This window comes from Anser cygnoides, chromosome 1 (genome assembly GCF_040182565.1).
Source record: "Anser cygnoides isolate HZ-2024a breed goose chromosome 1, Taihu_goose_T2T_genome, whole genome shotgun sequence".
Classification (NCBI taxonomy): domain Eukaryota; kingdom Metazoa; phylum Chordata; class Aves; order Anseriformes; family Anatidae; genus Anser; species Anser cygnoides.
This window is the reverse complement of record NC_089873.1, coordinates 168,504,907-168,528,567: the sequence shown is the minus strand read 5'-3', so window position 1 is coordinate 168,528,567 and position 23,661 is coordinate 168,504,907. Positions and strand designations below refer to the sequence as shown.

Genomic DNA, 23,661 nt, shown 5'->3' with positions numbered 1-23,661 from the left:
CTCATGAAGAACGAGGCCTCCTCGCCCAGCCTCTGGGAACCTCAGACATTTTTCTGTTTTCTGCTAACGGTTCTAACTTCTAATGGTCCTCCTGTGGTTTATTTATTTTCAAGCACCCCGTCATTAAGCCCAGCTCCACACGCAGTCCTTAACTCCGTGGGAGGGCTCCATGCCTACAATGACAGGCACAGCAGAGACAGAGACCAGAAGAAACCTATCACAAGCAAGGGGAAAAGTTACCCCCTGTAAAACAAAAAGTTGGAGCAAAGGTGACAGACTTGTCACCTTTGGGCTGGACACCAACCAGCAAGGTGAAATAGGAGGAAAGAAGAGCCATAATGAAAAGGACAAAACATGAGGGGATGGGGGGGGAATAGTAAATGCTTGTAAATGGTTTTAAAAGGTAAGGGAAAACTCAGTGCACCTCAGGCAGCTGTGCAGAGACACTCTGACCAGTGAGATTTGATGGAAGGAGCTGGTTCCTGACTGGAAAGTTCTGAGCAGGTCAGGAAAAGAGAAGAGCCAGTGAGAGTGGTGAACCATCACTGACTTGTTTTTACTACGGGAGCAACAACTGGACTGAAATGGTGCAAACACGCAGGGAACAGCACGGTCAACCTCGTACAGCACTGAAGCAGTCCAAGGAAGGATGGGCGAAATACACAGAAAATACTGTATTTATACACACACACTACAGGACATTCTGTAGTCACTCCCTCAACAGGAGGGTTTTGTCCACCTTCAAATTTTCTTTTGCTTGTTGCTGATGTGCTGACACTTGTGTGGTTTTTCACTACCTCTGTATGACTTGTTTTATTTTTTTGTGGAGTTTTTGTTTGTTTGGGAGTTGCTTTTGGTCCTGTGCCTCGTTCTCCTGTGTGTTCTCCTGTTAGCCTGCTTGTGCCCTTTCCCTGCCAGTTGTCTTAATCCTAGACTCTTAGGAGTTTGTTTGCAGGCCACTTATTATAAGGGGATCCTGACCTATGCCCGGGGCTTGTAAACACTGCAAACAAAACAATGGAATTATTTAAAATTAAACATTTACAATGTATTTATGAACTATATTCTTCAACAGAACGAGAAACACACAGCGCAACTCTGGGATGATGCAGAACCACTGATTAACATAATAGAATCGCTTTTGTGCTCTCCAAGCAGATTAAACAATTTAGAGTCACCAAGTCTTTGGACAGACCCAAATGAGATCAGCTTCTCCTCAAAGGGACCACCCGTATACTCTGTTATTCTCCATGGCCTTCTGATCAGGCTCTACTGTTAGCAAAAGCAAAGCGTGCTTTGAGTACCAATCTAATTGTAACAAATCTGTATAAAACATCTTGGCAAACGGGATGATCATAGCATTCACATACTTTCTGTAAAGATTTGCTGAACAGCAATAATCCGTTTGGATGCACCGTAATTCTGATACAGCTCAGTATAAAGACAGGAAAAAAAAATTTATACTTCACTTTTCTAATTCCAGCTTAACAGAGTACTGATGCACTAAACACAAATATTGTAAATGCTCGTATATTTTGTATCTGGAAAGAAACAACAAAATTGTTCTTACTCACTTCATTCCAGCAGAATCAGCTCCAGAAATCATATACTCCCCAAAGTCAGTCTCTGTGAGCCCTGAACTCATTATCACTGCTATGCTATGATTTGCAGGAGTTAAAACTTTAGCCCCGTAAGGGCTCTTCTATGCTATACTGCAGAATCAAAATCCGGTTAACTATTGCTGCTGTTTTCATACGTTCAAAAGCATTATCTAGACGAAATTCGTAATTCTTCAAAGTGATATGACGTGAGGTCATGTATCTCATACAACTCACAGTTTGTACAGATGGTGATGAAAGGAACACTTTTAGGAGAAGGTTAACTACTAGCTCATCAGCACTGACATTAAAACAAGCTTCATGCCTGTGAGCAAAAAAGGCAAGGAAGACAAAGTTAATCACTTCTTTGGTTGCCTCTCAGATGTGGAAGGGTATGTAACTGGACACAATTACTATGCAAGAACTTTTATGAATAGTGATCCATAAAGAATAATTCCTGCAGCTATCATACTTTTATACATGAATATATACGCATCATTTGTCAATGTCTCGGTATGAAAACGAACACAAATAGTTGAACTGTTTCAAACGCAGACATTTTCGGTACCCAACTTCAGGCACGGTGGGTAAGTTTTCTGACTAATTTTACTGTTTCAGCAAATGAGCTGAAACAATTCTGTATCTCTAGACCACACCCCGACTGTCTCAAGCCAGGTTAATATGACCTCTAGCTTATAGTACCTTTGTACAAAGGTCATTCTCCCTCAACTATTATCATTAACTGCTAAATAAGAATGAATGCTAAGAGAATTTCCCAGATTCATATACACAATCCATACCAGGGATGGAAATGGAAAGCCACAATCTACAGTGTCACAATCCCTGGTCTTAATATTCATCTGCACATTACTGCATCGTTAACTTATACCGGAGATGGGAAAGAGGAGTTAGAAAAGAAAGCAGTCACTGTTAAGTGTAATTTGAAGAAGGATGTTGCCCAATTACCTGGTTAGATTTCAAATCCCAGACAAGAAAGGACAGTGTATGTAACAAGGCCACAAAAAACAGAGAAAGAACTAATACATGTGGAGACTAATTAACAACGAACTTGCAACAAAACAGAAGGAACTTCTAAGAGTTACAAAGAAAACACGTGTAAGCTTGAATCCACAGTTTCTTCTAAATATTATACTCGGGCAAGAAAAACAATTGTGGAGTTCCTGTATTTTCCCGGTGTTTTTTTTTTTTGTTTGTTTGTTTTCTTAGAACTGAAATTACCTATTCTGATTATGAAATGGAAACAGACAACACAGAGTCTATATGTCATTCCTTTAATATTACCTGTATTTTTTAAGATAACACAGTTACACACGAGGGGAGACCTCTTTTTAACTACTGCAGTTTTATTACCGATGATGAAATAACCAAATAACCTCATAAACTCAGTTCAAATTTTCAAGTATGTCAGGGGTGGAGGGGAAGAAACCAACATCTTAACTGAAGCCCAGTGACAAAAATAAACCATGAAAATCAAGAATCTGTAAGTATACAGCTGTCTACACTACAGAGAAATTAGTGCCAAGCCTTTAAAACCCTGAAGAAAACTTAGCTTTAAGTATCTAAGAAAAGAAATAGGCAAACAGGACACCCCAGCTGTCTGCCTACTACAGGACTTTTCACTATTACAACTGATGAAACTCTGAAGAAGGAATTTTACCTTAGCTGCTGTGACATTCAAGACACAGTGGCTGGAAAGAACGCCCTGGCCCCACAAAGGCTGCTGGTTACAAAAGCAGATATCCACTTGCACTGAAAATGGAAACTTCGCCCTGCATTATCCCTGTTGCTTTTCAAAGGACCTGATTTTTTAAAGCACAATTGTTTCAAAAAAAAATCCATTAGTGGCTGTTTTAGATTTTGGCATGCACTCATTTATGTCCTTTAGCAGATACTCTTCAGCAAGAGCTTCACTGTTTATACTTTCAAAAACTCTGGAATGAACACAGTTATTTTCTTGCATGCCACAAGTTTTTGCCTGTTTGTACAGCACCTTCATTCCAGCATCCGAGAACCCTTCGTTCAAAGAAACGTCCAAAGACATGTGTTCTCCAGACCTCTGCAAGGATGAAGCTACTGTTGCTACTGTGCAGGAAGGGAGATGGAGCCGAGAGAAAAGGGTCAGATGCAAGTAACAGGCGTAGGGCTGCAGAGGAACAGGATCTCCATAGTTGCATCTCTTCAGCTGAGAATTACAAAATCTGGGGATGTGTATTTTCAGTATTGTCCATCGACAGAACGAAGGCTGGTACCCTGACCTTGCCACCAGAGCACCTGCAACACTTCAAGTTTTCTGAGAAGCGCAATCTTGTTTGCCCACTCACTGGTTTTATGAGACTGCATCTGTGTTGTTTTGTCCTTAGCTCTTCTTTGTTATTATTTGTTATTCTCCTGCATAGCCTCCTGGAAACTGGGAAACTAACCAATTTTTAGATTTAGGAGGAAAACTCCAGTCTGCTATGGCTGCTCTATCTCCCATTAGCCCAATACAAAATGTGACTTTCAATCCTCCTTAGGTTCCTGCTGCTCACCTCCTTCCTGCATGCTCCTCTCTATCCACGGGGTTGTTCTTCCCCTAACTCTTCCTCTTTGATGACTGATTCAGTTCATAAATAACTTCAGCTAAGAAACAGATGTTCCCCCTCCCTCCTCTCCACTTGTACCTTCATCTCACCCCACCACATGCACATAAGAACTTTTAAGGATGCAATTAAGACCAGATTCTGAAATCTTGTCCCCATTAGTTATCAAGCTGCAAAAAATAAAAGTCAACATTCGTAAACTGGGGACTGTCAGCAGCAGTGCCTAAGTTAGGAGCATCACAGTGTGTCAGCCATCTCCACCAAGCCCGGAGAACAGTAGAGGTTGCTGTGTATCCAGGAAAGCCATCCTGGAAAAGATTTTCTTGGAAACACGACCAACGATGGTTTTGCTCATTTTTATATGGCTACTCCAACTGCACTTTTCATGTATACAAACCTATGATTTGCAATTGATTTTCTTGACAATAGAAATACTCAGTCGTACATTTTACAGTATTTCATGTCTTTCATTTTTCAGTTCAGAAAAACTGGCCAAACACATATCACATTTTGTACTGACATGCTTCTTCAGTTTGCTCACTGAAGAGGATGCCTGCCAGCATTTTAAGTTTTTTTTTCAGTACATTACAACTGGGCCTTTTCCACAAGACACCGTTTGCCACATTAATCTCTCCCTGAAACTCTGTATTTCCCATTCCCCTACTAACTTCACCATTTACATGGGCTATTACATTGCTGTTTGGTGAATTTATTTTCAAGTTGCATTGGGTGCACATCTGAATCCAGACCAAGTAAGCCTGCCACAGATGTCCAGGATAATTCATTCCTTACCGTCAATAATGAGGACCCTGCAGACCTTGCCAGTTCCGCCATCAAGTCTTTTTCCCCTCTCCCTTTCCACCCTTCAGAGGACAAGCCTGACATTTGTGCAGTGGATCTAACCCCATGGGACAGCCCACGCCAATGTTTAGTTGACACAAACACTTTGGAAGATATGAAAGAGCCAATTTGGACTCAAAGGATGCATCATCTCCAACTTACCTACACGCTAACATCTCTCATTTCAGCATCATACCATGAAGGTGAAAACACAAGTCGCAGCTACTTCCACCAGAGAAAAAACTATTTCTTTCTGTCATCACACCAGACTGCTGCTGTTCACCCACAGAGAAGTCAAGTAATGTGTCTAGAAATCTTTAACACCTTGCAGCTGTCATGTATGGACACAGAAGCATCTCCCAGTCAGAGATTCAACCACATTGCAGGCTGCAGGTAAGTATGAAAGAGGCGCTTACTTTCTATTTGAATTGATATTTCTATTTATTTGTGACTAATGTAATCTCAGACTTCATCACCATACTCCCAGAAGTCAATAGGACCTGAAGTAAAAACCAACGTACCTAAGGACAGACGTTGACACTGTTTCTCTGGAGCCGTGGCAAAGCTGCAGAATGATCTGAGCATTCAGTATTACTCTAGCAGTAGTAAGTAGTAAGTATCACATAACTATTTTGAAAATCTATCTATACTTGCTAGAAACAATAAGGAATCTAGAGCTGAAAACGGTATCAACATTCTGACAGGAAAAACAGCAAACACTTAAAGCTCTCCTGATGTTTCTACAGGACTGAATTTTATTCACTACCAATTCACTGGTCACACCTTAGAAAAACAAAGGAAATTGGAGGAGAGCAATGGGACTAAGGTATATTTTTTTCATGATCACAGCCCCAAGGCAAGCATACCTTAGTCATTAGAATAGTAGCCACATAACCAAGCTATTCAGAAGACACGCGTCATATTATAAATAAAAGAACCAAGAATAATTTTCTCATTTCAGATAAAAGCAGTATCACACTGCTATCTCATACATTTCCATCTCTTATTTTCATACTCTGATAATTCTCCATACACATTCGCTGCAGTTATCCCTTCTTCCTTCTAAGTTTAAGTAAAGAGCACTGACTTCTGTTCGCTTTTCATCTGGAGGCATTTAACTTTTAATCAGTCCTTCAATATGAAATTCAGTTTGTATTGGCACAATGGCTTCACATAAAAACAATCATAATTTTAGCAGAACTCTATTATGCTGCGAATCCTTGCTTCCATCTTGACTTACTTTGCAGTAATCCATGCAGTTTATTTGGTTACACAAAGAACCACAGTTCATTTGACATAATTACCTCCCTCTTCTATTAGTATCTGTTTGGCATCCTGAAAAGCTATATTCACATTTTCTTGATGCATGTTCACGGTCCTCAACAAATGACTTCATAAACCTGCTGTTCTGCCTTTGGCCATATAAAAGTTTACCTTCTCTAATTTTTGTAACTTTTACCTTTTGTAACTTCTGTAACTCTATCTGTGGACTTTCAAACAAGCATACAACAAACAAAAAAGTAAAAGACTCATCAAGCAAGCATTTCCCTTTCTCACTTTTCCTTCTGTAAAGGAAAACACCCAGAAACCTTCTTTTCCTGATCTACTGACCTCCCCTTCTGCCTAACGCTTCTGGCCAGTGTGTGGCATCACTGACAGTGGAACCAGTATGAGTGGTGACTACAGCTTGCAGAGGAGGGACAGGCAGCCTGGGAGATGGATGACAACAAGTACCGTGACTTCTTCCACACTAATGAGCACGCAGAGGCAATCACTGTCCACTCTGTACAGAGCTCAGCTCTTGTAAAATGCACAGAAAACTCTGCTCTATGCTTATTCTCACATACAAACACTCCTTTCCCCTCAACGTGAATCTAATACCAACTTCAGGACACCCTGTATAGTATGTATCATGCTCCAGGGATAAAGGTACTTCCATTCTGAAAACATTAACAATTCCAGCAAGACCAGATTATGACCAGCAGCCTTTAAAATTAAGTATATAAAAGTATTCCTATATGATAAGAACAAGTTATCCAGTAAATGCAATTTGCTTGCCCTTCTCACAAACTCTTTTGCATAAACATAACTAAGAGCATAAAAGTCACCCTCCAAAGTACACAGAAACTTTTAGAAGGCATGAGAAGTAAAAAAGTCAGGTTTCACCCCATCAGCTGAGAGCAAGTCACTGAAGACCTGATTTTTAGAAACATGCATGTTAACTTCAGTGAGAGTTGAGCCATTTAACACACGTGAAACCAGAACCAAATTCAGCACTCCCTATTCAGCAAAACCCTCACAGATTCTCTCCCTTCCTTCTGAATCTAGAATTAGCTATTACATCAAGGAACATAAAAACCCAGAATTATTATAAATATAATTTCATGGACATGTAGTAACTTTCAATATGGTCTGCACTCTTCAGAGATATTAATTTAAAAGCTTGAACCAACAGTTTAGGATTTCCTCTAAGCTGCAGCTTTCTCAAGTCAATATTTGTAAATCATGTTTCACGTTTCCAAGGAAACCAAGTGGGTAATACCTCTTGCAAACAGCCTCTTTCAATATACTTTTCATGGCTACATGGCTCACAGAAGTTATCCTTGGTCTCACAAAGGAAAGAAGTTGCACTTTTCCTTGTATCTTCTGAAAAAAAAAAAAAGTAGGCCTACAGAAGCAACTCAAGCAGCTTCTATGGCAAGAACCTACAGACATCGCTGTGGACTTTCCAATCTGAAGCATACGTATAATAACCCTTGTATACTGTAGAAAATCTGAGTATTTTTTCCAAATACTAGTAGACCTTAAAACATTCAGGGTACATAGCATTACATTTATTTTGCACAAGTAAAAGTGAGGCACTTGTTAAATGATATCTAAATTATCAGCCAGTACACCACCTATAGAGGCCCGAACATACCTCACCATCCCTCTCAGAAATGTATTATGCATCTAATAATAAAGTTCAAGTGTTAATGAAGATAAAGACCAAACCCAGAGTAACATATTACAATAGAATACTGCTTACTTGTTTTCTTTTCCTATTATTTTTCTTATTTGACAAACACTGAAATCAGTTTAAGGCATGACTAGCTTAATGAATTCTGCAAACAAAAGGTTACAGTGATGTACTCAAAGTCATTTTGTTGTTGAGATCTTTGGAAGAAGCAAACTTAACAGCAAAGCAACAAAGAAATAGTATAACTGGAGAGGAACAAAAATAAAGCAGAAAAAAATAAATCTATGAATTCCACTTCAATTCCTGTGAAGACTTAAAAAGAAAAAAGACAGCAACAGTATTTTTGTGTTCTTGCACACTTGAGACAGTTCAAAGCAAAACAGAAATCAATTGTCATGTTTTTTAGAAATGTTGTGGGACTTCCGTTTCTAAAAAGCCTGGTGATGCATTTCTAAATGATGCACTTAAAGGGCATCATTATGTGTCCAAACACCCTTGCCGTCAAAGACTCTGAAGTTTTACCAAAAAAAGTCCAGACTAAAAAAAAAAAAATACATATCCTGCTTTCCCATCTGTTCGCATCTACCTACAAGACACCCTCAAGAACCGTTTAATACACAAAATACACATTCAAAGTTCCTCAGGTTGTTGCACTCAATTCACAAGGTAAGAAATGAGTATTCTTTGGTGGCTCAGTGTAACAAGAGAACCACAAGCCCTTCAGAAAGGACCTCAGCCTCCTCCTGACATGACAAACACCAAGCCAAATCCATGGAGCTAGATGGTCAGAAATTTTTGTACCCAGATCCACCTGCAGCCTACAAGAATCCAGGTTTGAGAACACCACACAAAACAAACCTGCAGCTTCTCAACAAACGTAGATGCAGCAGGAGGACTCTTTTGACTTTATATGAGAAGATTGTTCACACAACAACAAAAAATGATCCCATTAAAAAGGAAACACTTTACATAACGTACCAGGCATCACATTAGCTATGTAAACTTTTGTGGCCAGCAGTGAAAACCATTTACTGTCTTATAAAATTTCTCAAAGTTTTCTGGTCTAAGAAACATCATTCTACAGCTGAGAATTGAGATATTTCTAAAGGACAATATCTTTAATGGTTAATAACTTGATTTGCAATTAGGGAAACCCATGTTGTTTGAAAACATATTCAGCGACAAATAGGGCTTGAAGGATCTTGACTCACAGCTCAGCAGCCATGGGCTTTCTTTATGACCTCTGCTAACGAAACACACATGTACACATGTTAGTTTACTTTTCTTGGATCATTTGTGTCCTTCCCACAAACATACACTCCTTGATTTCACAGTTTCTCCCCCTGCAACCTGCCTTCATCTCAAGAGATACACACAGAGCCCAGTTCCACAACTGAGAAAGAGATGGGAAAGACTAGAAATACTCTCAGAAGATACCGGAGCCACTCCTCAACACAACAAAACCACCATGAAGACACACACAAAAGGCAGTCCTTGCCCAGGCTGCGAGGACAGGAAAAGGCCCAAGAGAAACTCCTTCTAGACCCCAAGTGAAGCCATCGTCACCGTGAACCTGAGATGTCCCAATTACAAAACAGCAGGACACACAATGCACGTGACAGCTTGACCTTAACAGAAGAAACGGAGTTGCTTTCCATGTGGCAAGCTGTGAGGTTATCACAAGCTTTCCCGAAGGTAACACAACCAGCGCCGAGATGCCACGTGCAGTTCCAGCTGTCTACTGCATTAGCTCCGAAAATAACGGGTTACTGCTTTACTGCAGTGTTTTCAAGAACTGCTGTAATAAATCTTCAGCAGAATTTCAGGACTCCAGGGACCTGTAACGTGCTATGTTATCTATAACATGAAAATATAAATTAAGGAATGACTGGTTTTTACATTTAGAAATGCGTGCAATGGAAACTAATGCTGCATAAAAACACACCTCGGAAGTAAAAAAGATAAAAAGGCTAATAGACATTGGGTAGAGAAAACAAGAGCAATATTACTGGTAAAGAACAACAAGCAACATCTAAAACTTGCACTTTAATAAATGAAATCATTATTAGCATTTGCAGAGAAAAGTTTCTAAGCTAATGACTGAATATGGTTTAGGCTCACATTTCTTTTTTTTGCCATATGAAGAGCTGTACTCAGAAGACAGAGTTCAAAAGCTCCATGGAGAGCTGTTCACAAGTCTCAAACACCACTGCTTGACTGTAAGAGGCTATTTCTTAATAAACTGGTAGTCCATAAAGCGCATAAAAATCATGAATAGTAGTAAGTCCAATAGAGTACAGTACAAGCCCACTTCAAGTACCCCACTGGAAGCTTAAATCAAGATATTGCAGAGTAAGATGAAAGGTGAGTCTGTCAGGAGGAGAACTGGGGCAAAAGCTGGGATTGCAACAGGTGGCAGGCGGTCAGTTTGATTTTAGAAAGGTGATGTTTCCCCACAGACCTATTAGTTCTGCAACAATATAAGACGTGTATAATATTTGTTTTACTACGTACTTCTCTTTCTGTTTTTAAAATACAGATAAGTAAACACTGATTTGAACTTCTCTCAAGAGCACAACAGGACATTATTTTGGCAAAGAACTTCAACTGAATATATTTCTAGTGCTCTTTACCTGGTGAGCCATTCACTTTCTTCCCAGACAGCTTGAAGCATTAATAAAATCTTGCCTCTAAATGGCACCTTTCAGTTTTCCAACTTGCTGCACAAGGCTACATTGCACAATGGTCCTTGTTCCTAATCCTGATCCTTCTTACATGACCTACAGTAGTTACATTAACCTGGAGAAAGAAAATGACAGAACCAACAAATTTCCTTTTCCTTCCTTGAAAAGGAGGAAGGGAATTACATTTCCAATTGCACAGTTGTAAATTTTCCCATTTTTTTAATCATGCTTTGGCATTTAGTTGCTATTTCAAGAAATTAAGGAAAAGTCTGGGAGGGAAAAAAAGCCTTCAGTTTGGTTTCCTTATATACTTATCCAAGATTATAGTTTTATAATCAGAGTATGTAGAAATAAGCTTTATTTACAACTGTTATCTCCGAGAAGACTGAGAAAATAGAGCAGTGCATATGTAAACATGGAAGCAAGGCTCTAAAAAGGATGAAATAATGATAGGAAGAAAAAAAATGGAGTACCAGCAGGACATCAATAATAAAATTACTGGGAAAGAGCAGAACTTCCTGAAGTCGAGCCAAGCTCAGCAAAATCACCTGACACTCGTACTCCCTCTTTTAAAACGAGTATGATTAACGAACAGCAGTTATGGGGAGGGAAAACAGAGTACCCAAACAATAACAGCATTATTACATTTGAAATGATCCTGGCTAAGTGCATGAAGAAAAAATGGTAAGCAAGAGACAAAAAGGTCTTAAGTAGTGCAACATAACATAAGCACACAAAAAACTGAGCATGCGTAATCCTACTCATCTGATATCCCTGGCCAGCAAGCGTTGTATTTCATGCTTCAAATAAAATATACGGAGTGGGCATGTCAGAAAAGGCACTTGAGAAATAGGGTGTCAACAACAATAGATGAGAAAAAGGGAAGCCTTCATAAAAGTTACTTTCATATGCAGCTTCACAACATGAGAATAGATGGGTACTCCTATCTTTTGACAAAGTTTAAAGCTTCCAGAAGCAGCAGCCTAACAAACAGCATTCCAAAGCCTCTATGGTAAAGAAATAGTCTTCCTGTAACATTGTTGTAAATTCTAACGAAAATTTCTGACTTTTATTTATTCTTCTCAAAAAAGTTGAGAGACGAATTTGAAATTATAAAAATGACTTAAATTCCTTCCCTCATCAGCATTCAAGGAGTACTCACTCGCTATTGAAGTTTCAAAGAAATTACCATTACCAGTTTGATAAAAATCACGGACTAAACAAAACTGAAATGGAGTAAACTAATCCATAAGCAGGTGCATAAAAAAGCTTCTTCTTTTCCACAGCTTATTCAACTACTACAGACCAGTACCTAGCTCATACAAAAGTTGAAAAAAATCTACTGGGAGCAAAAAAACCAAGGTACCTTTCTTTTTTTTCCTTCCAGTCTTAAGATAAACAATATGCTGAAGGATGATACGTACTAGCTGCAAAACCCTCAAGTACATTCTAAATAGAAACTGAGTTTCACTTTTCCTTCTTATACTACATTTTTCCTTTATTTAATATAAGTATTAGTTTTAAGCACAAATACTTCTTAGTAGGATTTCTACAGTAACCTGGCACATTAAAAATAAATTATTTTTATTATTTTGATCTGAGCGATGTTTTCTACAGTTTACCAGAGTTCTGATTTCCACCTAAGAACAGCTCGAACAGGTCAGTATTTAAATAAAACCATCCAGTAAATAAGAAACATAGCATTTGACATACTGTAATATTAAAAAAAATGATAAAAATAAAGCTCAGAAAAATTAACTCCACAAAGTTTTAAATACATGGGTATGCGTTCTCTCAACTAAAAACCGGCATATGTGGCATAAGACTTTCTGCTGTGTATCAGCATGCTAAATGTCCCTTAGACAATGGACATCACTGGAAATGAAAAATGAGGAAGAATTACAGTAACAAAAGCAGCTTTAAACTGGTTGCTTAAACCAAAGTTTCCTGCTTGCTATCTTGAAGTAAAAACGAGCTAAATCAATTCACCGTCTTCAACAGCTACAAATTAAAACACTGATCAATTATGCAAACTCTGAAAGCAAAGACAGAGAAGGAACTGACAGGAGACTGGTTGACCACTCACTTAAGAGACAGAGGTACAAGGTTAAATGGCTGGAAGCCAAATATATGGATAAATTTAGGGTACATATAATGCATAAAGATTAGGGCAATTATAATCACTGAATCCATTTACCAAAGAATATAGGTGATTCTTCATCACACAATGTCTTCTACGATATGCTCATGTATTCACAAAACGTTAAAGCTCCAACGAAATACACTTGCTTAATCCAAGTCCAGGTGATATTCTCTTGATGACTCAATTGAAACTGAATTAGATGATCATAACCATCTTGTCTGATCTTCAAATCAATGAATTTACAATCCAACCCTACGTTCAGATCTCTTTTTTTTCTTCTCGCTTCAGAAAGCCAATCAATATAACTTCATTTGACTTTACGGTAAGTTCCTTCTGGTATCTGCTTAAATGACAGTATGTCCATCATCAACTGAAAACTTCAAACAACCAGCCATCACTTGAAACCATCCTTCAGGATGGCAATGAACTCAAAATGAAGCTTCACTCTTCAGTTAACATTTTAAACATACGCTTTTCAAAGTCTTTTTCACTAAGTCAATACAGATTTAACACACATATTCACATGCTACCCTATCGGGGGAACTTGACACGTTCTTTAGCCTATGACACAGGGAATTAAATCCTGCTCTCAATATTGGGCTTTACGTTTAGGCAGAAGAGAGCAGTACAAAGAGTTAAGAAAACCCGTGCCAGACACCAAGAACAATGATAACAGTTTTACAGGAATAAAGCCTAGAAGTACTCCTAAATCCCTGAATTAAGAGTTGTTTCAGAGTCGCATGCCTCCCACTAGAGGTACAGAACATGATGGTTTCCAAAACCAGTGATCATACTAAAACTGTCAGAATTAACTGAATTTGGCAGCTATGGCTAAACGTGAACTTGTTTATCCAGGCAGAAGTCCTTAAAAGTCTTCGGAACTTGCATGCTGGCCAAGTTAGGCACCACTTTTTCTGTGGCATTTGCAGTGCAGTCAGGATGCTTTTTAGGACGCGATTCCCACACTTCGCCCAGTTGCCAATGCTCAGACTTCATAAAAGCTGCAGCTTAATCATTCGGCCTTTAAACTAAGAACACCATAATGTCTGAAGAATGCTGACAAGCATTACTGGTTTAGATCATATCAAGTGATTGCCACGGCACATGGCAATCTATATAGCCCTTCTATAAGCATTTCTTTTACAGATTCTTTTGTATAGGTAATTTTTTTGTTTGTTTTGCTGAATTAATTTTATAGCACAAGGACATTTCAGCCAACAGAATTTTCGTATTTCTAATTTTTAGCTGATACAAAGGTATTTCATGCTACATTTATGTTACTATTTATAATACCACAGTAATATACAAGGATACGTCAAATATCTAACACTAAATCCAGCTACAACATCCATCACCACCTGACACCCCAACCACAGCTCAAAAGACAACTATATCATTAGCCTGCAGGTTCAGGTGTGTACACAGCAGTACAAAAAGAAAAGTTTGGAAGAAAAAAGCATAGAGTGGAAAATAGAGTAAAGTTGCTATGCCATTCATAAAATGAAGATGGCTTTAAAATAACCCAGGACCCAGAAAATCCAACTAGGAATACAAATTAAAGAAGTCTTTTTATTACAAGACTCTGTCCCATTCAGGTCATCAGTGGAAGGGTTACACCAGGATGAAAAGGATGTCAGAAAACAATATTTTTCACCCAAAGAGAGACAGTGCAGCATGTCACAAGAGGCAGAAGAAGCAATAGCTAAACACCCAGTGACAAGAACTCATGGTTGTGAAGAAGCTAAACTGACCGCAGTCAGAAGTAATCAAAAGAAAAACTTTCTCCTTTTATTTTTAATTCCTATTTTTCTAGGGGAGGAAGAAGATATGTCAATGAGAGCTTCACGCGTGTGGAACTTTGGCAATGTTTGGGAGGGATGTGAAAGTACAAGTATTTCTCACTTCTGCTGATAGACATGCCCACAAGATGACTCGGGTACCGAATAGCTAAGATCCCAGTGCTTTCCCTAACGAAGAAAACCACAGCCTGGTTGAGGGTGCCCACTCTCACAGCGCATGTGGCGAGTTAATTGACAAATAATGGAAGCCACAAAAAAAAAAAAAAGCACATGGTGCATGGAACTCACACTCCCTTCCTCTCCCCCAGCAGATGACATTATTTGCTTGATGTGACTATTGTAAACTTTACCCCAACAGTCCCAACCAAAAATTACAAGTTACCAGTTTGTCCACCTTCTCAAAATGCAAGGCCCAGAACTACTGCTATATATTCTTCAGGTATATATGTTGAAGACATTTTTAGCAAAATGTTGATTTAGCTGAATATAGATCTGGAAAGTAAAAGTGAAAATGGCAAAGCTTTCTAAATTAACAGCCTCCAAATCTGCCTGCCAACTAGACCGAGTTTGCATGCTTTCCTTTTCAGAAGGGAGAAAAAAAATAGTCATTGTGTTAATGTTTTCCTTTCAAAATGCTGTTGGGTACCATCTATACAAAAGATTTCATTGACTAGATAGAATCTGTGAAAAATTAAGTCATCTTGTAAGTCTTACTGATTGACAGAAACTGGAAAGGAGTGATTTTCCCCACCTCTGTTTTAGGGGGGTTTTTGTTGGAAACTCTCTTCATTTCCCACTTAACCTAAATTTTCTTGCAACAGAAAGATTCGATGAAAAAGAAACTGGAATAGCTCCAACTACTGTCCAACACTTAGAAAGATTTTAAAGTGTCATCGATCATAGCTCTTTACATGCTCTTCTACATGCACTGCCAACCCTCACTCCAAGACTAATTCAAAAATGTTTTTGCCAGCATCACACACTCAAAGACAGAGAATTAAAAAAAAAAAAACAAAAAAAGAATCTCTAAAATATTCTGATTTTAAGTCAAGTCCTGCCCAGATTCGTGTGTCAGATGTTACTGAATAATACTCAGTCATCTTTCTTTCTTTCCAAGGAAGAACTGGCAATTAATAATGATTAATTCTAAATACCTCTATGGTTAACGAGGATGACCACGTGTTATCACATCTGCTATGAAAACTGTCCTGAATTTTTAGCACTTCATCTGAAAATGCCAGTCCCATGGAAAAAAAAAAATAATATTCACAGTAGATGACAACAATCCTAGTCACTCTTTGATGTTACAAATTTCTAATACTACGTTATTTAACAAACTTCAGTCATTTCAGCTGAAATTCTCAGTGTCTGCTTCTGCAAAGTTTGATTCCAACACTTTCAAGAATACATCAGGTATCTTTGACTATTTTGGTAATGGGGAAAAGTCTAAAAAGTAAAGAATATTTTTGTTTGGAAAGATTTTCCCTCAGGGAGCCACAGATGACTGATAACTTTCCCAACAGAAACTGATGGGGTTATAGAGTTGCCTTTTCCCATTCCACAGCCAACATGTTGCAATTTGAGCACCATAGCTGACAACTACAGCTGGCAGGTGCCCAAGAAGGCTTCCAGAAGCTTGCCGGTGAGATCTCCAACTCTGCACACGGGCCCGAGCATCCCTCCTGATGGACCCCATTCTCCACGCATCAGCCGCAGCGACCTGGCCAGCAGGCATCACGGTGCTCCCTGCACTGCAGACCTGGCTAAGCCCCCAGGAAACAGATGCACCAGGAAAGGGCTTTAGGGCCAAGGCAGAGAAAAAGAAACTATCTTTAGATAGCCAGAAGGGTCAGTGCATTCAAAACCTTGTGCTCCTTGCAGCTCTGGCCACTGGACAACGCCTCACACTAATTATAAGTTAGTATCGTCGCTTGCACCTTACAAAGAGGATAACCAAGCGGTTACCCTAGGCGACACCTGACAAAACTGGGACCAGAACTCGGGTCTCCAACACGACACATCATCTGATTAATTATCCCCTTTGCTGCACTGATGTCCAAGGTCATGCATTTGATTGTTCTGTGTTTAAACAACGAGAACATGCTCACCCCACGGCCAGGAACAAAGCTGGGGATTTCTGAGTCCCATCGTTACTCTGCTATGTAGCGAATACCGTGCCAGCCGTTAGCAAAGAGCGTACTTCATTCCCCCCTCTGAAGGCTGGTTCACACAGAGGACAAAAGCTTGCTACTGCTAACCAGGCGTGCTTTAACTCAAGTGGTGCTGGTCTGTGCTGTGACTCCAAAGCCCGTCAATGCAAGCGCTACCAGCGACCCACAACAGGATAAACACCACTGCACACAAGGAAATGTGCTTCCTCGGTGTTCCAGGAAAAAACAACACAAAACACAACACTGTGAACAAATAAACAAACCGGGAGATTAAAAAAAAATAAAAATACAGACATTGGACATTGTTAGGATTGCATTCAGAGGAAATGTCAAGCTACAATAGTCTTGGCAAAATTTATTTGTTAAAATCCTCTTTAACTGTTAAGGGTCGTCTTTGTTGACCCTAACACATGCAGCTTCAGTTCTAATACACCTTAGCTTTTGCATCCTTAACTTTGTAGTTTTATTAGACTTAATAATAATAACAGTCAGCAACCCATCACCTAGACAAGTCTTGCCCTTGCACCTGCTGCTGAGGAGGCTCCTCTGACAAAGGAGCTGATGCACACAGATGCAAAGTGCATGAAGAAAAACAGCACAAAGCATCAAAAATGGAGGTAAGGAAGATCCCCGACGGGGAAGAAGAATCAACATCACAGGATCCAGCACTCGACTCATTTTGCACTCAATATTCAGAGGCCGTGAGGGGCCTCCTGTAGCAACTGGTGGGCCAAGCTTGACTTCAGAGTCCTCTCCACCCTGTAATGTTGCAAAGAGGGAGCACAGCAAGCTGATGGCTTCTCTTAAATAAGCACCCACATTTACACACTGGCCTGTGCCAACTGCAGTCCTTGAAAACATTTTAAATGAGTCCATATATTCACTCCTGAGCCTAGTTTTACTATATATATTTCAGTTGAGCAACACTGGGATGGTTTATGCCACCATCCCTGCCCAAAAATACAGGAAATGAGAGAGAAATAGTTACATGATGAAGACATAGCCATAATTTAAAGACATCTCAATTCAAATCACATTATATTTTGCATTTATGTCTGCTGCAAAATATTCTTATATTATAGTTTTTGGTTTAGACCAAAGTCCAGATTATGCTTTCTGAAAAATACCAAGAGGTTATACACTGGAATCAAGAACAGAGAAGTCCACACAAGCGCAGTGTTATATGCAGTGTAAATATACTGACTTCTTGGCAAAGCCACCTTGATTTTTCTCTTCCTTCTGCCTCTCACTATTCTTTCAAGAATTCTGTGCCACCAAATGGTATATAAAACTAATTAAAGAACACTCTACTGTTTTTATATTATAGTTACTGCACGGGAGCGAATACAAAAACACGGATTCAAAGTAAACTTAAACCAGTCACACCAAACTTCAAGGAAGTATGAGAAATTTCATACATTTTAGGGTACCAAATCTAAACAGGTCTTTGACACAGGAAAAGGCTTCCAAATGCAAATGCAAAAGCACCAGCACAGTTTTATCATAACCCAAAAGAGACCGCACAATTTTCCTCACATTGGTCCAATTTTACCCACTTTCACAACTGGATTACATGCATGTACTAGGTCTAGCCAATGCTCTAGTCAAGTTTGTCAACGTAGCTTTGGTTTATAGCTAGGCGTACAGCTATCACGGTGACACTAAATCCTTGAAAATAACTCTTGCTGCTCATTTATTTTCACATTTACTACTGACTTAAGAAAAAAATTCATTTAGCTGAAACAGGAGGTCTGTCTAAAGTTCAGTAGTTGAACAGCACGTTCTCACAGGGTAAGGTTACATGGAGCTTTTGATTGACTAACACTGTTAAAAGTGTCTTTAGTACTACAGCATAAAAGCGTTTCTCTTTTCTACCATAAGCATATTTTTCATTAAAAAAAATAAATTTCACTGCATAGGAAACGTAGTCATTTCATGCTTTCACGTTTGCACTTTCAAGACCCCAAATTCGTCTTTCAGATACACAGCATACCCTGCACAAAAGTAAAGGAAAACCCAAACGCGGCTTAATACTTTTCTTTACATCTCACTCTTCAACATCATGCCTCTTTATATGTTTTCTTGTTAGCTGGGGAAAGTGAGCATGCTTGTGTTTGCAGCTCCTCCTCTTTCAAAGACGCACAGCTGCAGCTGTAGTAAACAACCACCAGTCAGGAGCTGAGAAGGTCAAAGTCTCAGTGCCGCATCCATCTCAGCTTTTCTAAAATTGAAATTTCCATTTTGAGAAATATGGGTTTTTATTTCTCTTTATATTTAAGTCAAGGAAAGGGAAGCCACAACCATCTCCCAACAAAATAAACCAAGACACAATTCTTCACAAGCCACAAACGGAATACTTCAGGGAAAATGAGTATTTCCCCAGCTTCATTAATACGAGACCCTGAATAAGGCATCTGTATCTTTTAGTTGAGCAAAGGCTTGGTCAAAACCCATCTTGAAGCAAACAGACCTGTTACACAACACGAATGACACTTATTTCCTTAAGAAACACACCAGGAGGTTGGCCATCCGGGAAGGTGGTGCCAGCGGTGGCGGGAAGCTCACGGAGTGGACCCAGTGACCCGAAGCTTGAAGACCGCAGCACTGTAACATCAGAAAGGCTAGCGTCAGCAGGCACTGCTCACCCAGTGATTAGAAAAGGCACACGCCTTCCCTTTGTTTGATAAGCTACTCAGGTCACACAGATGCCTGCCCAAAATCTAAACAACAGGACACCCCAAGTGCCAAAACAACCACCCAATTTCAGAGGGCTTCTGCAACACCACGGTGCGGTCAAGAGCATCCTGAATATCTACGAGAGACATTGCACATTTCGCTCAAGAAGTGCGGTCCGTATTTCTATTTAATTTCGGCAGGTACAGTCATGCGTCGTGTTGGTCTGTGGACTTGAGACTGAACAGAAAGTTGATTCCTACAACACGGGCCTGCAGCCTAAGCCCTTCTACCACTTCATGGCAGAACTAGTTCAACCCTGCAATATTTAAATCTCTCTCCAGAAGTGAAGCTCAGATCGCACAGTCAGATCCGGCCAATCCCAACAGAAATACCTGGCAGAGGACCACATGATTAGCCTGTCCTGGAATCTTAAAGTTTATTTTTCAAAGTTGTTACAAACATTCTTCTGGTCTCTCTTGGGATCTTAGGGATCTTTTCAGCAAAGGATTTTCTACAAGAGACGGGTAAGCCTGGAAATATTGTCACTAAATATTGATGAGGAAATAGATACATATGTAAAAAAAAAAAAAAAAAGTAACACCTCATCTCCCATCCCCCTTTTTACACCTCTGATATTGCTTCATTATCAGAAGCAGAAACCAAACAGCACCTCCCAAATCCCAAACTCCTTTCAGCCCCTCCAGCGCACACGCAATCATTCCTCTAACGCCCCTCGGCGTATCTCCTACGTCCTCCCCACAGCTGGGCAACCGCAGAGAAAACAGTTTTTTTTTTTTTTCCACAGCCCTCTTTAAACGCTATTCACAACTCCATGAACTGAGAGGGTACGAGGAAAATAAATAAATAAATAAATACAAGCCACCTCATGAAGGTGCCTGTAACCTAAGGAAAAGGTTGGCTGGAAAAAAAAAAAAAAAAAGGAAAGAAAAAAAAAAAAAGGTGTTTCTCCAGCTCCTTCAATCCATGGAGAGAGAGGGAAAGGGGAAAGAAGGAACGGCCCCGAGGGTGATGTCCAGGGCTGGGGGGGCCGGGGGGCTCCGCTTCTTGCGGCGTCAGGCGCCCAGCCAGCGGCTTCAAGTTGCTCGCGTCCCATCAGCGAGGGATTTTCGCGTCTCCCCTTCGGAAGAGGAGGCGAAAATGGAAGGAGAGCCGCGGCCCGGCGGCGTGAGGGAAATGGTGCCGGCGGCCCGGCCCGGCCCGCCGCTGCCGCCCGCCTCGGGGCTGGCACCGACCGGCGGCCAGAAAATGGAGCCCAGATGCCAGGGCGGCGAGAGGCAGCCCCGCCAAGTTGCCGCCAACCGTGCGCGGCTACCTGCCGCGGCAAGACAAAACGGGCGATGAAAAGGGGAAAAAAAACGCATAGAAAGAAGAATATCGCTTATTTATGACGGTAAAACAGGAGAATACCAAAAAACGGCGGAAAAAAAAAAAAAAAAAAGGTTTACTTACTTATTCGGGGGCTGCCAAAGGCTAGCAGAATTTAACAGGCTTGAGCTAAACCATGATGTAAGCGAACTTATCCTCGGCACCTCGCATCGAGCAGCTCTGTTCCCGAGTACGTAACGTATCTGGGATTTTATTTATTTATATATACATATATATATATACACGCGAGCAGGTTTCGGTGCGCTGTCAAAAGCGACCGCCGCGGAAAGGTCTGCAAAGGCTTCTCGCCGGCTATCACACCCCCGCGAGAAGGAGAAAAAAATAAATAAATAAAAAAATATGTAATATATATATTTATAGGGATCCTATAAGCAAAGCCCAAGCGCTGCCGGTGCCCCCCGGTGCCGGCGGCGGGCAGCCCCGGCCGCGTCCCTCCCCCCCGGCGCCCCGTGCACATGCTTTTCATGTAAATACAGCCCTCCGCTCCCCCCCGCCGCCAGCTGACGGCTCAGCGCGGCTCTTCAGGCGTGTATTTATTTAGTGACGGGTAACGAGGGTGAGCGTGGGTAACAGGGGTGCGCGTAACCCCCCCACACACACCCCGGTCCCGGTGGCAGGGGGGCAGCACAAAGGGCTCGGCGCCTCCCCCCCCCCCCCCCCCGCACTGCAAACACGCCGCTCGCCGCCCTTTTTTTAATTATTATTATTATTATTTTTGTGTGCGGGTGTCCCCTCTCCCCTCCAGCAGGAAAGTTGAGGGAAAGTTGGGGCGGGCGGCCCCCCCGGTCCGGTAGGGCCGTTACCGGCCGCCAACGGCCGCCGCAGCCCCCCCCGGCCGGCAGCTGCTGACCCCGCGGCCCCGCTGCCGCCTCCGCCCCGCTCCGATCGGCACCCCCCAACCCCCCGTAAATCCCTTTTTATTTATGTTCTTTAGCGATTTCACTTCGTACGAGAGGTTATTTTTTTTTTAAAGAAAGCTGACTGGGACGGCAAGAAGAAAAAATAATAATAAAAAATAATCATAAAGCGCACGTTCAGTTTATTCCGATAAGAAACGGAATCGGCACAGACCTGAGCGGGAGCCGCAGAGCAGCCGCCTCCTTCCCCCGACTCGGGGTTCCCCCCGGCTCTGTCTGTCCGTCTGTCCGCCAGGCTCCGTCCGCCCGTCCCCCCTTCTCTCCCGGGGGCCGGGGCAGAGGCTCTCCCCGGCGGCCGGCCGCCGCTGCGGGGAAATGAATGGGGGCGGCAGCAGCGGGGGGAAGCGCGGCGCTGGCCGCCGACTTACCCGCGTCACATGAGGAGCCGCGGGCAGGGCGGCCCGGGGGTGGAGGCTCCCGGCGCCGCCTCGCCTCGCCTCGCCCACCGCCGCCGCACCGGGGCGGCAGCCGCCGCCGCTCCCCTCACACACAAAGGCCCCGCCGAGCCGCCGGGCCCGGCCCCGCTGTGCTGGGCGGCGGGCGGAGCGCCCCCACCGGCGGCCGGGCGCCGGGGGGGGGGAAAGGGGCCGCGCCTCGGCACCGGGGGTGGCGGCGGGAACGCCCCGGGGGCGCTGAGGGGGGAGCACGGGGAGGTGGAGAGAGGGGGGCAGAGCCCTGCCCGGGTACCTGGCGGGTTCAGCCCTGCCAGCCTTCCCCTCCTGCTGCTTTTATTTTTAACGCTGCGGCTTGTGAGAAGCCTGTGAGGGTGGGTTGCTGGGTTTGGTTGTTTTTTTTTTGGTTGTTTTTGGGGTTGTTTCTTTTTCGTGGAGGTCACTGTGTAGGGCTGAGCTGCACCTCGGCTGGCTGAGGGATTCCTTCAGGGGAAGACTGGCCCGCATAGGGCCTGCTGGGTCGCAAAGGCTTTAAGTAACAGCACACGGAGAAAGAAGCCTTCCAAAATATTAAACTCTGTGAAAAATTCTTCGTTGTGTTTTGAAATAATTCCTCTAAACCTCATAGGAAACGAAAACGTAAATCCTGAGGTTCTGTCTTTAAACTTTGAGAAGTAAATCCCTATCTCTTCTCGAAAGTTTTCTTACAAATGAATGCTCATGCAGCGAAATGTTGTGGTGGAAACACCCTGGCCCGTGTTTGTCCCGCGTCGGAGCTACTGAGCGGGCCTAACTAGTTCCCGAGGGATTTCCTTGGGTCTGAGAGTCTTGTTAATAACGTGAAGCCGATGCGGCTGTTTTCTGCCTCCTCCCCGAGGCCTCCTGTTGCAGGGAGGAAATACAGCACGGCCAGGGCGCAGGTGAGCTGTGACCAGCCCCGGCTGCTAAGATGGTTTCTGAGCAGTGTGTGGAAGTCAGTTTCAGGAAGCTTGGTGGCCTTCACGACTGTCAGGGTGCCGTGCTGGGCCCTGGCCTTCAGCAGGGTCAGAGCATGTCAAACATGGAAAGTTTGCTGCGAGACCCCCTCGCATTCAAGCACGGCTCAACAGCTTCAGCAGATCCCCCGGTTGTAACCTCTGAAGCTTTCACAGCAGTAGTTGGGCGAATGAAATAGGAAACGAGCGACTCTTTGTCCAGTAGATGGGCCTGCTGCGTGAGTGTGTTTGTAAAAGTCTGGAGGGTGTGCATATTTACACAGAAAACCAGGCTGAGCTGAGGTAAATAATTACTGCTTAAATGCTATTGCCTTCGGTAAATACAAACTCATGTTTGCTGCTTTCCCCAGTAGTTGCTCAGGAAGCCTGAGGAACCACAACCAAAGTCTGCTCCCTTAGCGCGTTTCATGCCAACTGCCTGAAATACATCCATGCACCGCTTCGTGCGTTCTCCCCTTCGCTGACCTATAAATGGTCCTC

The 23,661-nt window shown here is 42.1% G+C and overlaps 1 protein-coding gene across 9 annotated transcripts in view; it reads right to left on the bottom strand.

Annotated features, from left to right (window-relative positions):
* KLF12 (KLF transcription factor 12) overlaps positions 1-22,216 on the bottom strand; it is a 248,643-nt gene extending 226,427 nt beyond the window's left edge. For 5 of the 9 annotated variants that reach the window (XR_010827454.1, XM_048079115.2, XM_066987684.1 and 2 more), the window contains exon 1: positions 21,949-22,087. The gene's annotated coding sequence lies outside the window, so the exon portion shown is untranslated. Of the gene's footprint in view, positions 1-19,308; positions 19,399-20,940; positions 21,077-21,948; positions 22,088-22,162 lie in introns of those variants that run through there. The other 4 variants (XM_048079118.2, XM_048079122.2, XM_048079116.2 and 1 more) reach the window with 4 other exon arrangements.
* Positions 22,217-23,661: the final 1,445 nt, after the last annotated feature.